Below are 16218 nucleotides of genomic sequence, written 5' to 3' on the forward strand. Positions count from 1 at the left end.
AACACTACCAAACTTCCCCTCAAGGGGCAGAACCACCCCCGTTAAAAACCAGTTCTAGCCAGGTGCTGGTGGCTCACATCTGTAATCCTAGTTACTCAAGAAGCTGAGATCTAAGGATCGCAGTTCAAAGCCAGCCCAGGCCGAAAAGTCCCCATGAGACTCTTATCTTCAATTAAACTACCAGAAAACTGGAAGTCACACTGTGGCTCTAAGTGGTAGAACACTAGTCTTGAGCAACAGAGCTCAGGACAGTGTCCAAGCTCTGAGTTCAAGCCCCACAACTGGGAAAGAAAGAAAGAAAGAAAGGAAGGAAGAAAGAAAGAAAGAAAGAGAGAGAGAGAGAGAAAGAAAGAAAGAAAGAAAGAAAGAAGGAAAGAAAGAAAGAAAGAAAGAAAGAAAGAAAGAAAGAAAGAAAGAAAGAAAGAAAGAAACAGAGAAAGAAAGAGAAGGAGCGAGAGAGAGAGGGAGGGAGGGAGGAAGGGAGGGAGGAAGGAAGGGAGGGAGGACAGAGAGAGAGGAAGAAGGAAAGAAAAAAGGAAGGAAGGAAAGAGAGAAAGGAGGAAAGAAAGAGAGAGAGAGAGAGAGAAAGAAATAACCCAGTTCTGGGCTGGGGATATAGCCTAGTGGCAAGAGTGCCTGCCTCGGATACAGGAGGCCCTAGGTTCGATTCCCCAGCACCACATATACAGAAAACGGCCAGAAGTGGCGCTGTGGCTCAAGTGGCAGAGTGCTAGCCTTGAGCGGGAAGAAGCCAGGGACAGTGCTCAGGCCCTGAGTCCAAGGCCCAGGACTGGCCAAAAAAAAAAAAAAGAAATAACCCAGTTCTATATAACAATAAGAGCAAATTCTGACTATCCACAAACAACATGGACAACTCACACAAATACAACGTGAAACAAAAGACAATGTACACAGAAGCTTGTATAATGTAAAATTCTATTTGTAAGAGTTCGAAAGGAGATATTGAACTTGAGTTGGAGGCGAGTCCAGTCTCAAAATGGAGGGCCATGATCCAAAGGACCCAGAACAGCTGCGGAAGCTGTTTATCGGTGGTCTGAGCTTTGAAACTACAGATGATAGTTTAAGAGAACATTTTGAGAAATGGGGCACACTCACGGACTGTGTGGTAATGAGAGATCCTCAGACAAAACGTTCCAGGGGCTTTGGTTTTGTGACTTACTCTTGTGTTGAAGAGGTGGATGCAGCCATGTGTGCTAGACCCCACAAGGTTGATGGACGTGTTGTAGAACCAAAGAGAGCAGTTTCTAGAGAGGATTCTGTGAAGCCAAGAGCCCATTTAACAGTGAAGAAAATTTTTGTTGGTGGTATTAAAGAAGATACAGAAGAATATAATTTGAGAGACTACTTTGAAAAATTTGGCAAGATTGAAACCATAGAAGTTATGGAAGACAGGCAGAGTGGAAAAAAGAGAGGATTTGCTTTTGTAACTTTTTTTTTTTCTTTTTTTTTTTTGGCCAGTCCTGGGGCTTGGTCTCAGGGCCTGAGCACTGTCCCTGGCTGCTTCTTGCTCAAGGCTAGCACTCTGCCACTTGAGCCACAGTGCCACTTCTGGCCATTTTCTGTATATGTGGTGCTGGGGAATCGAACCCAGGGCCTCATGTATACGAGGCAAGCACTCTTGCCCACTAGGCCACATCCCCAGCTCGCTTTTGTAATTTTTGATGATCATGATACAGTTGATAAAATTGTTGTTCAGAAATACCACACTATTTGTTTTGTTTTTTTTTTTGGCCAGTCCTGGGCCTTGGACTCAGGGCCTGAGCACTGTCCCTGGCTTCTTCCCGCTCAAGGCTAGCACTCCGCCACTTGAGCCACAGCGCCGCTTCTGGCCGTTTTCTGTATATGTGGTGCTGGGGAATCGAACCTAGGGCCTCGTGTATCCGAGGCAGGCACTCTTGCCACTAGGCTATATCCCCAGCCCAGAAATACCACACTATTAATGGGCATAATTGTGAAGTGAAAAAGGCCTTTCTAAACAAGAGATGCAGTCTGCTGGATCACAAAGAGGTCGTGGAGGTGGATCTGGCAACTTTATGGGTCGTGGAGGAAACTTTGGAGGTGGTGGAGGTAATTTTGGATGTAGTGGAAACTTTGGTGGAAGAGGAGGCTATGGTGGTGGAGGTGGTGGCAGCAGAGGTAGCTATGGAGGAGGTGATGGTGGATACAATGGATTTGGAGGTGATGGTGGCAACTATGGCGGTGGTCCTGGTTATAGTAGTAGAGGAGGTTATGGTGGTGGTGGACCAGGTTATGGAAACCAAGGTGGTGGATATGGTGGTGGTGGAGGAGGATATGATGGTTACAATGAAGGAGGAAATTTTGGTGGCGGTAACTACGGTGGTGGTGGAAACTATAATCATTTTGGAAATTACAGTGGACAACAGAAGTCAAATTATGGACCCATGAAGGGGGGCAGTTTTGGTGGAAGAAGCTCTGGCAGTCCATATGGTGGTGGTTATGGATCTGGTGGTGGACGTGGTGGATACGGTAGCAGAAGGTTTAAAAAACGACAGAAAAAGGGCTACAGTTCTTAGCAGGAGAGAGAGCGAGGAGTTGTCAGGAAAGCTGCAGGTTACTTTGAGACAGTCGTCCCAAATGCATTAGAGGAACTGTAAAAATCTGCCACAGAAAGAATGATGATCCATAGTCAGAAAAGTTATTGCAGCTTAAACAGGAAACCCTTCTTGTTCAGGACTGTCATAGCCACAGTTTGCAAAAAGTGCAGCTATTGATTAATGCAATGTAGTGTCAATTAGATGTACATTCCTGAGGTCTTTTATCTGTTGTAGCTTTGTCTTTTTCTTTTTCTTTTCATTACATCAGGTACATTGCCCTGTAAATTGTGGTAGTGGTACCAGGAATAAAAAATTAAGGAATTTTTAACTTTTCAATATTTGTGTAGTTCAGTTTTTCTACATTTTAGTACAGAAACTTTAACAAAATGCAGTTTTGAAGGTGTTTCCTTGTGAGTTAACAAGTACAGATCATTGTTAATTATTATTTTGTATGAATTTTGCTAAAGTTAACCATAAAGAAACACCTTACTGACTCGCAATTTAAGGGGAATCTATTCTCCTCATTCCCAAACCATGATATGAATGGGCGCTGACATGTGGAGAGAATAGATACTTGTATGTATGCATTGTGTGTTTTATACACATAGGATTGGGTATTTAAATTAGCATATTTGTGAATTTAATAGCATTAAGATTACCTTCAAATGAAAAAAAAAACCTTCAAAAATCCCTATTTGGTTTTTGTGCATTTTCTTTCAATGTAATCATGATTTTAGTGTGTTTAAGATTTGCTGAATCCTAGCTGTATTTAGAACCATCTCCATAGTTTTGGAGTGTAAAGCATGTCTGCTGCCCTCTGTTTAAATTTGTAAAGGGTAGTGGATGTTTTCCCCATCCTTTTAGAAACTATTCTTAATTTTTGATACAGGACCACTAAGTGTGCAATGTCTGAGCCTATTAGTGGATACCTGATTTTATTCTGTTTTTCCTTTGAAACCCCTGAGACCTATATGTTTTTTATTACTTTCCTTGGTTTAATTTCTCCATGCAAGTTTTCAGAGCAAGAGAATAAAAAGACACTTCATTGTCAAAAAAAATAAAAGAGTTCAAAAGGAGGCAAAACTGATTCGATGGTTACCTAGATAGACAAAGGAGGTATGACTAGAAGGAGTTTCTGGGACTCAGGAAGTATCCTGTTTCCAGATCTGGGTAATAGTTAACAAGTACACCCAGTCCATGAAAATTTATTGAGCAGCACATTTAAAGATTTATATATTCTACTTAAATTTAAATTTTTAAATATGGGTGAGTGCTTCTGCAAAAACAGAGAGCATTCAAAGCGATTTTTAGGAGGAGGCACAACACCTTTTAACAGGCTGCTAATTCATCCCTCTGCAGGTCCACTGTGGCTCTTTCTAGCCCACCCTGAACTGTGAAACAGAAGCCCCGTTTATTCCATCCATGAATGAAAGCTTGTTCTTGAGGTTTGTTGTCGCCTAGGGATGAATGTCAGCAAAGACCCCCACCCCCATATTTAGTCCATATTTGCAAAGTAAAGATTGCAAATTGATTTCTGTGTGAATGTAAGCTACAATAAAACTGAACAAAGAAGGTTCATAATGTTGTGAATTCCCAAATCCCCCTTTAGTAATACAAGTGCCCAAGGTGACACCAGCCATACTACAGCTACTTATCTTAGTAGGAGGGGGTGATCTGTGCTGATTCATTCATGTTTTCACTCTCAGTTGACCAATAACTTGCCCTTGTAGATAACGGGCCAGATGCAAGAATGGAATTTGTGACCATGGAGACCTTTGATCTAGACTGAGTTAGATGATTGTTGATCCAGGCCTAATAATCTAACCAAGAATTAACGCATACACTCTCCATATGAGCCTCAAAGCATCAGGAGTTACTTTGTGCCTTTCACCTTCATATATGTACAAAAGTACGTATATATTTACACATAAATAAAGGACAGAAAAACATGTCATAAGTATCTTCTTGTGAGTGGAGCTGACTGCCGCTTATGCTACTCTATCTTCAAGGGCATTTGTGAGGTGAACATCCTTGGGTGCCAGAGAATAATTTCCCCATAGAGAACACCCAGCTTGCTTACTGTCCTCTCAGGTGGAGGCTCCCAAAGACTCAGTTCCCTAAGCTTAGGGTTCTTCTTCTGTCATGTGACTCCCTGCTTTACATCTACCTAGGCATCCACACTGTAGCTACAAGAGCTAAAGGCAAGGGAAACAGATGTGGTGTGTGCGCTATGTTCACACTGCTTGCTGTGCCAAAGGCAATCACATCCCTGGTCTTGCATGCAGAGATCTTTTTGATGTTAACTAACTTCCTAAATAGTAAGTGAGGCAAAAACCTCACAGGCTCTATAGTTCTTGACTAATTCTCTTGCTCTCCCTATCTCTTTTTCTCTCCCTTTCTCTCCTTTCCTCTCTTTCTTTCTCCCCCTCTCCCCCTCCTTTTATAATGTTCTGGGTTTTGTTTTGGTTTTAATGTTCTGTTTTTGAAAAGCAAATTTCCTACCCAGTTTTTCAATTCTCCTTTTGGAGAATGTTATTATTGGTTTACCATATATCCTTCTAGAGATACTGTATATACTTATAAATAATGTGTCATCATCCTTTATTTGTGCAGAATGTTACCTGACTATAGATGCCATTGTGTACTATGCCTTTTTTTACTGAACAAAATGCTTAGAGATCCTACTGTATTGGTATAATAATACAATAATTATTCAAATGGGATGTAGAATAACTTACCTCGATCATTTTAACAGCTTCAAGTTAGTCTACATTATAGATATATATTTAATAATGTAACATATTGTAATACTGTAATAATGTTTAACAGTCTTATTGTCATTTAGTTTGTAGTTTGTTTCTAACTTTCTGTTACTAAACAATGCCCAAAACATCAAGTCCACTCATCATTTCCCTCATTTGCAAGCTCTCTACAGAAAAAAAAATGCTAGATCTGAATTGATAGCTCAAAAGATAAAGTCATGTTGGGTTTTATTTTGAGAAGTATTTCCAGACTTTCTCTGTGGAGTTTGTTCTAATAGACATCTCTGTAGTGATGTGGAAGAATACAAGTTACTCCACCACTGGCTAACACAAAATGTTGGCTAAAGTGTTGACCTATGACAACTGATAGGTGAAACACTGAAAAGTCTTACTTGTAACATTTCTTTCTCATTTTCTTTGCTTTTCTTTTTTTCTTTCTTTTCTGCTACATTTTGGCAGTGCTGGGAGTTTGAAGTCAGGGTCTCAGTCTTGCTAGGCAAGTGCTTGCCCCTTTTTGCTTTAGTTTGTTTTGCAGTTAGAGCTTTATACTTTTGCTCATACTTAAATCCTCCTATCTCTTCTTCTTGAGTAACTAGGATTACAGAAAAGTACCACCACACCCAGCTTGTTTTTTTCAGATAGGGTCATACTAACTTCTTTCCCAGGAATGCTTCGGAACACAATCTTCCTGTCTCTACCTCTTGAGTATCTGGGATTACAGGCATGCACTGAATTTTCACAATAAATGAAATTGAACACTTTCATGTATTTAAGAGTCAGTTTTACTTTATTTTCACAAACATTTATGTTTGTTCTGGTACACACACACACACACACACACACACACACACACACACACACACTTTTATTTGGAGGCAGAGCTGTGTTATATTTCCCAGGATGGCCTTAAGCTCATGATCTTCCTGATTCAGCCTTCACCACCAGCCGAGCTCTCCTTATTTTTATTCTTTTTAACCACATTAGATTGCAGATTTTTTTTTGGCTTGGACTCAGAGTCTGAGCACTGTCCCTGGCTTATTTGTGCTCAAGGCTAGCACTCTACCACTTGAGCCACAGTGCCACTCTGGCTTTTTCTGTTTATATGGTGCTGAGGAATCCAATCTAGAGCTTCGTGCATGCTAGGCAAGCCCATGGGTTGCAGATTTTTAAAAAATAAGTTTTATAGATTTTGGAAAAGAGCCCAATGTCTTCTATGAGTTGCAAATTATTCCCCAAGTTGTCTGTTTTTAATACTGTTTCAATTAAAAATAAAGTATTTTATATTAAAACATTTGTAATGTCTGAACTTATGTCATACTTAGAAATGTCTTCACTAGTCAGAGATTACCAAAGATCTGTGTTTTCTTTTTGTAGTTCTATATTTTTGCTTGGTTTGGCTTTAGTTTCTAAAGGGTTAAAGTTTTGCTCCATTAAACCTCTTCATTTAAAAACCTTAAACTATACAATAAAATGATTATCTTTTTTCACTAAGATAAACCTATGATTAAAACAAGATTCTCAACTTCATGATTATATTTTAAATCTACATTCTTTGACCAGTACTGACCTATGCCCATAGATAGATATAGAGTGGTTCAAAGTACAACTTACAAGTACATGTACAGTATTAATCTTATGTAGTGAATGTTGTTATCCTATGAAGAGATAGTATGTAACTCTCTGATAGTAACTGATAAAGGGATTTTGCCTCTGTGTGTGTATGTGTGTGTGTGTGTGTGAGAGAGAGAGAGAGTGAGTGTGTGTGTGTGTGTGTGTGTGTGTGTGTGTGTGTGCTGGATCTACATAGAACTAGTAAGAGAACTTGGCATAAAATTACCTTTTCCTCCGTGTCTACTTCCTTTACTAGAAACAAATCCATTTGGTCTCTCATTTCTGGTCTGAAAGCACCCTGAAATTTATTTTCCATCCTGAGATTGCATAGGGGAATTAAGAGAAAGGAAAAAGGTTAATTTCGTATATATATGAGCATATATACATATTTTTAATAGTTACAACCAAACGTATATTACAAAATAACAAAAAAGGGAACTAGACATGGGAAACACCCTAGTAGCAGCAATTGGGGAGGTAGAAACAAGGGGATTATGATTAAAGGCTGGCTCTGGAAAAAGCACAAGACCCTATATAGGCAAAAACAAATTAAAGCTGGCCACTAGTAGCTCATGTCTGTAATCCAGATATTCAGGAAGCTGAGATTTGAGGATTACAGTTCAAAGCCAGTGCAGGTAGACAAATCTAAGACACTTTCCAATTAAACCAGCAAAAATCTAGAAGTGGAGGTATGATTCAGGTAGTAAAATGTCAGCCCTGAGCAAAAAAAATCCAAGTAAGAGTTCAAGGCTCTCAGTTCAAGTTCCATTCTTGGCATACACACAAAAAACCCTACCAACACCACCATCAACACCACCACTAATAAAAGTCAAGCCAAAGAGGTCTAGAGGTAAGGCTCAAGTGGTAGAGTATTTGTCTAACCAGCAAGAAGCCCTGAATTCTAACCTCATTCTCACAAAAATAAATAAAAATAATAAAATGTAAAAGGGACAATGGTAAAATAAAGCTGTTGTGAAAAAACTATGCAAATCATGAGATCTGCCATAAATTTTAGAATAGCTATAAACCTGAGTCATCTAATCAATTTAAGCTACTATCTGCCTTGGTCTCTTCACTATACTGAGAAGGAATATCCATGAAGAAAAGTGATATATAAGGCAATATATTACTAATTTTTTAATCTCAAAAGATAAAGTTGATCAAAAATTCATGATCAATAAAATAAGGCAATAAGTCTATTAACTTTGATGGAAAAGGTATCAAGATAAATTAATTTGATTCATTCTAAGTAATTTTAGGTGGTAAGTCTGAAACACAAATGGGTAGCACTTTATTTATGAGGTACCTAGATATTTCCCTAGAAAATAAAAGGCCACTCATTTGGGGCAGGGGGATGATGTTCTTCCAATGTGGTCTTTAATACCCAGAGTCTATCAAATGTGGCAAGGAAATTCTTTTGCATTTACTCCCCTTGTAACACTCAAGGGTCAATGAAGAGTTCTAGAGATTTACGATATCAGAATCACATACTCAATTATGACAGGAGAGTGGGGAAATGTTACACAGTGAAATGGTCATCCCAAGTAAGAACAGCTGACCAAAAAAGACTGGTTTCCAGAGTTTTCCAAAAGCTGTCAGATCTCAAGGTATCAAGGAAAGCTACTGACCAACGAGGGGATGAGGGACCAGGAAAGAAAACCCAAGAGAGGGGGTTATTATTATTGAAACATGCATATCTGAAATACCATAGTGGACACTTTTTCATACAACTAATACGCACTAAAAACAATGAATGACGGTCTCTGTGGTGTGTAGGGTATGTATCCCCAGGAGAGAAAAAGGCAAATGGAGAGGATGAATTTGGCTAAAGTAGACTATTTGCACATAGGAAGAATGATTATGGTCAAATAGCTATTCATATGTACCAAGGAGATTAGTGAAAGCTGGGGAGGAAGAAAAGCAAGAGTGATAGAGGCAGTAAGGTTAGTGAGGATACATTGTATGCATTTATGAAAATGTCATCATGAAATCCCTTTATACAACTGTTAATTTTTTTAATCTCTAAAGAAAAGAAAGCTATCTGCCCATTAGATAGTGTCAAAACAAAACGTCCCAGCTGGGATATTTAATTTGACATATTTTATGAGGAATGTGGAAGCCACAGAGGTCTACATTCACTGGTAAACAGCTTTCTGAAGAAGAGAAAACCCACCGGTTACTAACTAGCTGGTGAGCCTCAGTGAAGTCACAGTGTTCTTCCTTAGGGTAAAGGAGCCAGAGGTGGCTATAGTTCTCAAGCTTGTCTGACAAGTGAAGCTGGGTCAGAGTTTGAAGACATTCCCTTCACCACATACAGAACAATTCAATGGGATGCTCTAGGAATGGGGTCCACACAGCACTTTGAAGCCTCACAGAGCTGAGAAACCCAGGACAACACAGGCTCGAAGGTCCACCCAGGTCTCAGGAAATTAGGAGGCACATTCAGATACTAGCACAATGAACAGACAGCAAGAAAGCACAAAATCCATACAGATAGTAAGTGAATTCTCAACTGGGACGTAAATGTAAATATTAACAGAAAATTATGTTCTCAAATGAACCTTGGTTCTTCTATACAGCAGTAATAAAATGCTAGGCTAAGTAAAAACAACAAAACCATTCAAGGCAAAGAAAAGCTTGAAAATATTTGTGCTTCTTATCCAATTCCAAACATAAAATACTTAAATATTAGGTCTTGAAAATTCAAATACTCAAACATTCTTCTTAGCACACTGCTCTAACCAAGTGAGTTAACAAATGCCAGACTCATATCTTTCTAATATAAGCTAAACTAAAATTCAGAGTGTGAACTTGAGTTTCTTCTTACTGAAAAATATCAAGAATACAACATGACGCAACACAAATAAATTGCTTTATAAGGATGTATTGATCCAAAGCACAAGGCTATGACCAAAAGGCACTATGAATTACTTTCTAGAAATAAATTCACTGGAATTATTCGGGAAAAAAAACAGTAAAAATAAAAGCAAAATTAAAGCCCTCCTTCATTTGGCTTGCTATCTTGCATTGTAGGCACTAAAGGTATAAACTTTTAAAGTTCCAATCCTAGACACAGGCTTTGTAAAAAGGAATATATATACAACACTTCCCTGAAACTGTATGCATAAAGTGTGTGCATATATGCGTGTGTGTATGTGTGCTTGAGTGCACGCTTGCATAGAAATTTTTTTGAGTCAAGAACCTCTTTGATAGATGATGAGTCCCTTCTCAGAAAAATGTTTTGAAATTCATAAAACACAAAGGATTGCGAAGAACAAGATCGAAGAATTACAACTCTCAAAATGAGAATACCTGTAGTAAGAAAGAACTCATATAGTTGGTGATATTTGCAACAATACACAGTGATGTGACATGGAAATACCAGTAGTTTGTATTGTTGACATAGTTGTAAAGCACTGCTAGTATGATGCCTCTGTTCCTAATGAAGTGTTAAATTCCTATAATAGGTATAAAAACATTTTCCGCATCCAAGTTTGCAGTCCTCCTGTATTCTCTGGACCTCAGATAAAGAACTTCTTATGTACATCTTTATCCCTGCTGGAGAGAATTATTTATAAACCTCCAGGAAGGATAACACATTCAGCTGGGAAGCCCTCGGAGAGCACTTGATCAACTGGTTCTATACCCTGCAGACACAGAAATCTGAGCAATCCCAAGCAAAGGCAGAAGGCAAAGGCACCCATGAGGTAGGACATTTAATGAGAGCTCTGGGAAGTTCTAGAACTACAATTCAAATGCCTTTTATTATTAATTGTATGTGTTTTTTATGGTTCTGCATGGTTTCTTAAAATTTTACAATGGCTTACAAGATATAAAACAGAAAAAGCTCATATACCTTAAGTAGTTGGGAAGTAAACTAAGGGAAGGGATGGGGAGAAGAGGAGCAATGAAAGAAAGGTAAGGAAAAAGTGGTAGAGTACTTGCCTAGCAAGCACAAGTCCAGCATTTATCCCTAGTATCACAAAACAATAATAAAACAATGGTGAAACAAACAATTAAGTGGTGCTCATGAAGTACAGCTACGTACTCAGCTCTTGAGATTCAGATGCAAACAGAGTGTTGATTTCATCATCTGCAGAGCTGAATACTGGTTCCCGCTGTACAATAGAGGGGGCAAACTATCCTTCACAATTCAAATATTACATATTCTCAGCTTTGCAGGTACCACAGTCTGTCACAGATACCCATCCTTGTTGTGTGGGCAGCCAGAGATCCTGTGCAAATGAGATATCATATGTTCTAATAACTTTAATTTATGGATCCTGAAGTTTATTTCCTCCCAAGCCTTCTAAAAATGTAGAAATCACTTAGCTTATAGGTTTAGCAAAACAAGTAGGTGACTGAATTTGATCCATGATGCCATTTGCTAACCACTAAACTACAGAGACAAATTCCCCTCAAATACTTCCTTGGCTTCTGACTATCTTTGCCTATTGGTCTATTCACTGTGGTACTGGGATTTGAACTAAGGTTAGGCAAATGTCCTATGCTTGAGCTATATGCAAGCCCTGCTCTTTTAGCTAGTAGACATTTTTACATTTTCTCTATAACACAAAAAGCTAATCAGGATGATATGTAGATACATATGGTTTCAGAATTTTTATGTTCCATGGAAATAAGGAGGTAAAACAGGACAAGTTAGCAACAACGAAATGGCTTAAGTTTCAGTGTTTTCATTAAAAAAAAAACAAAAACAAAAAAACCCAACAAACAGCTAGGTGCCAGTTGCTCCCATCTAGCTACTCAGGAGGTTGAGATCTGGGGATCACAGTTTGAAGCTAGCCTGGGCAGGAAAGTTCCCCTGAGACTCTTATCTCCAATTAACCACCCAAAAAACAGAAGTGGGGCTGGGACTATGGCCTAGTGGCAAGAGTGCTTGCCTCATATACATGAAGCCTTAGGTTTGATTCCTCAGCACCACATATATAGAAAAGGCCAGAAGTAGTGCTATGGCTCATGTTGGCAGAGTGCTAGCCTTGAGCAAAAAGAAGCCAGGGACAGTGCTCAGGCCCTGAATTCAAGCCCCAGGACCGGCAAAAAAAAAAAAAGAAGTGGTACTGTGGCTCAAGAGGCAGAGCACTATCCTTGAGCACTGAGAGACTCAGGGACAGCACCCAGGCCCTGAGTTGAAGCCCCACAACCAACAAAATAAACAACAACAACAACAAAAACCCCACATTTAAAAGAAGACAAAAAAATTGAATGCCAGTTTTCTCTATTTTAGTTTCTAGAAGTACATATATACAAATTGCTGTCACTTATTTCATGTGTTAGGTTTCCCATGAAATGAGGCCATACCATGTTTCCCAGCACGCAGTTAATTTGGTGCAATCCCAGTAAGAAATCCTTTGTTCTAAATGTTATCTAGATATCTCTGAACTTCTCTCTGTTCTCATAGACAAAACATGGACAAGGGCACTTAAGTGGGCCAACTTGTCTTGTCTCTATGATATTGGCCCACAATAAGACCACAGGGAATTGACTTCATCTCTTTGTTTTAACATTCTGGTATATGATTTGTAATACTTTGAATTACAAATTATAAGGGGTTGCTGGAATAAATTATATGAGTAAGGCTTGATGAGTGTCATAAAATAAAAAACTATCTTGCCCAGAGAAAACCTGCTATAACACAAGTTAGTGTCAATTACCTTTGTGGGAATACAACACACATCAGATCAAATCTCTTGAAATGAATTACTGCATTCAAAAGATGCTCAAAACCATGCGATTACAATGTCCAACACAGGCCACATCTGTCTCCTTAACCCTAGCTCTGCAGGCTTTCCATTGAAGACCGTGTGTGGTACGGCTGTATGTTTTCTTAATATTCTTTTACAACTGGTGCTAGTAATGGGGCTGTGTATGTGGCATGGGCTCCTTGAAACATGAAAGATTAAATTCTGGGCTGAGCTGTGGTAATGCCAATGAAACCTCCAGTACATCCGAGAACAGGCCCGTTGCTTGTGGGGCTTTGGGAACTTGTAACTCATGAATGCTCAACTGTGTAGCATTTACATAATGAACAAGGCAAGGTCTAGAGTTACTCGCAAGTCGCTACAGTTATTTCTGAGGACACTTATTCTTGAGTGCATGCATTCACCCACTGGAACACTGAAGCCTTGTATTATTAAGGTGAAACATTGGGTTCAATTCCAAGGACTGCTGTTCCAAAAATTAGCCACAGGGCCTCATCCAAACTAACATTTACTCTCTTTTAATAGCATTTGCTGAAATCCAAATCTTCAAATGTTTATACAACATTCTCAAAAGATCCTGAGAAAAATTACTTTCAGTGTGACCATATCTTTTTAGTTTCTTCACTATATTAATCTGCTAAGTTTAACTTAAAATTGCAATGTATGTTTAAACAGTCAAAATAATCTTCATTCCCATAGCCAGAGTATCCTTTATATCTGTTGTTATTCATAGGGGTAGAGGCAGGACAGTGATTAAGACATGGTATTCATATTTTCAATAAAACTGAATGGCTTCATTTTGGTGCATGTGAAAGCAAACAGTTCAGAACATCGACTACTTCACATGTTTATGAGGATGAGAAGGGGGTACTTGGGGTAGTGTCTGGAAAGTCCTTGGCTAAAAGCTTATTCCCTTCTTCTATTTGGAGAACTCAAATACATCCCAAGTGAATTTATTATATTGATAAGAACTAATAGCATAAAAAGATGCCTTCACAGCTTTTTCAATCCCAACCTCAAATCTGAAAAGAAAATGAAAGACACCAAGTATGTATGAGGATCTAGACTCTTCCATTCACTGAATATGGCTAAATGTGCTGAGACTACAAACTCCTTCGTTTTCTAGCTTTAGTGTGTTTTTCTACCTAAGGTTTGATGCTTTTGACAAGCAACCTCAGATCACAATCCTTTGAGTAGCTGGGATTATAGTTGTATACCACCACTCTCAGCTACAGCACATCCCTTAAACAGAATTTTGTGTACTACTATGAAGACATGAATTGTGAGATTCAGTGTGCATGTAGTGAAAGCTGTTCTTTTTGTTTCAATAGTGTAACACTTCCCCAGTGAAATGCCCCAGCATTGCCCCATAGAATATACCCAGCCAATGCTCTTCCTCAATAAGAACATGGAATCATTGTCTTAAACATGCTCATCTGGAAATGGAGATATACTATTTGAGTACCTATCACAAACATGCTCACCCAGGATTTCTAAAAATCTTGGACTTCTTTGACTTACACTATAATCAAAGAATTTTCCCCAACATCATATAAGATGCCATTTACAATCTCATGGTTCCTAGGCACTGCAAGCAGCATCTGGTTACCAGCATTCTTAAGCCTGAATTCCAATAGGGTCAATTTTTTTTTTTTTTACAGTGTAAAAAAGTTAGGGCTTAGTTTCCTCTTACCATCTACAAATCACAATTCCAACTTGATTCGCCTATTAGAAGCCTTAGGAGAAAAAAAGTCATTCATGCCAGACACTGGTGGTTCACGCCTGTAATCCTAGCTACTCAAGACGCTGAGATGTGAGGATCACAGTTCAAAGCCAGCCCAGGCAGGAAAGTCCATGACACTCTTATCTCCAATTAACCACCAGAAAACTGGAAGTGGCATTGTGGCTCAAGTGGTAGAGCACTAGCCTTGAGCTGAAGAGCCCAGGGACAGAGCCCAAGCCCAGAGTTCAAGCCCTGCAACTGACAAAGGAAATCATTCTATCCACATTTACTGAATATTGGCATAGCAATAAGACTAAGCAATAAAAATTATTACCCAATTTGGGTAATCTGGGAACAAAGAAAAATTTATTGCCTAATGCATTCATCTTATATCATCACAAGAAAAGACATATATGTGATAGTTGGGGGAATGTGTTTGCTAATTTATGCCATTTACCTCTTTTTAGGTGTCTAGGAATGTCTCTAAATTGAATTCACTATTATTATCTTGAGATATCAGTGGTACATAACTGCCAAAATATTGCACCAATGAGGCAGTAATCATTTATGATTCACCTAATCCAGCTGTGTTTGTTGTGTTATGTCTCATTCTGTCAATGAAATAAACAACTTCTTAACTATAGAGAAGCTGGGAAGATGCAAGCTTCTCATTGAAGTCTTCTCTGAAAATTCATTTCAGTTAAATGGGTCTGGGTATTTGTTCATGAACTTGCTCTATATGCTGGTGAAAACAAAGGATAGTTAGTGCAAAGACCACCACTGGACTGGTGCCCACTGCCTGAGTGCTCAAGACATGCCCGCAATAAACAGAGCACATTCAAGTGAACTTGCATGAAACACTCCCCAAAAGTGAAACTGTAGAGAAACAAACATGCCACAATCGGAATTTTAATATCTAGCTTGTATTTGATCATTTTAAAATCTGTACAGATAATTTAAACCCAAAGAATGAATTCAATTTTTCTTATTTGTTAATAACTACTCCGAATGTTGTCACATTAATGACTCAATAGGACAAGGGTTGTAATGACTTTTATAATCATGGAAAACAAGCTTTTATTAGTCTCAGCAAGTTACATGATTACTCTCATCGACTACTTGGTGTTTCATGAGCTTAGGAAATAACCAAAATGGATGGATTTAGAGATAAAACTGAACTGAAGCTTTAGTGGACAACTGAACTTAGTCCAGTGTTTTCCTGTAAGGTTTTATCTGTATTGCATACCATGTAATCACTGGTCTCCCTTCCTCTTTTCTTTCCCCTCTCCCCCTCCCTCTCTCTTTTCTTCAGTTCCCTCCTTCTCATACTGGGGACTGAACCCAGGGTCTTACATAATCTTTTTTCATAAAGATGGCTATAATTGAATGGCTTGAGAAGGCTTAAGGAAGAACAAATGAAAGGGAAGTGGGTTGAATTTTTCTGAAGGAAAACAGGTATATTTTGAAATAGCCAAGGAACATCTTTTAAAATACTGCTCTTTGGTCTATTCCTATCTCCAGAATGTCAGACAAAGTACTATACCTAAGTCAAGGTGGAGTATGACTCATTCACAGATAAAGCATCCACAAGGGAGTGTCTGTTATGTTTGGAGGAAGTATTGCTTAGCGAATAAAGGAGACAAAATTGTGAAAAATAGGCAGGGGCACTTTTAGTGGGCATGTGATAAAGGGAAACGTGCTAAGTGGGTGATTGGGTAGTCAAGGCTCCAGCCTAGTGGCGTCACTACTAACCTGTCAACCAGGAAGGGGCCACAGAAAAGAAGCCCTTGAATGCAGTAGGTCATCTAGAATACCACGCCCACCAG

The 16218-nt window shown here is 38.9% G+C and overlaps 1 protein-coding gene across 1 annotated transcript in view; it reads right to left on the reverse strand.

The window, feature by feature from the left end:
• Papss2 (3'-phosphoadenosine 5'-phosphosulfate synthase 2) overlaps positions 1-16218 on the reverse strand; it is a 71755-nt gene that overhangs the window by 46494 nt on the left and 9043 nt on the right. The gene's annotated exons all lie outside the window — the stretch shown is intronic.

Source organism: Perognathus longimembris, chromosome 2 (genome assembly GCF_023159225.1).
Source record: "Perognathus longimembris pacificus isolate PPM17 chromosome 2, ASM2315922v1, whole genome shotgun sequence".
Classification (NCBI taxonomy): domain Eukaryota; kingdom Metazoa; phylum Chordata; class Mammalia; order Rodentia; family Heteromyidae; genus Perognathus; species Perognathus longimembris.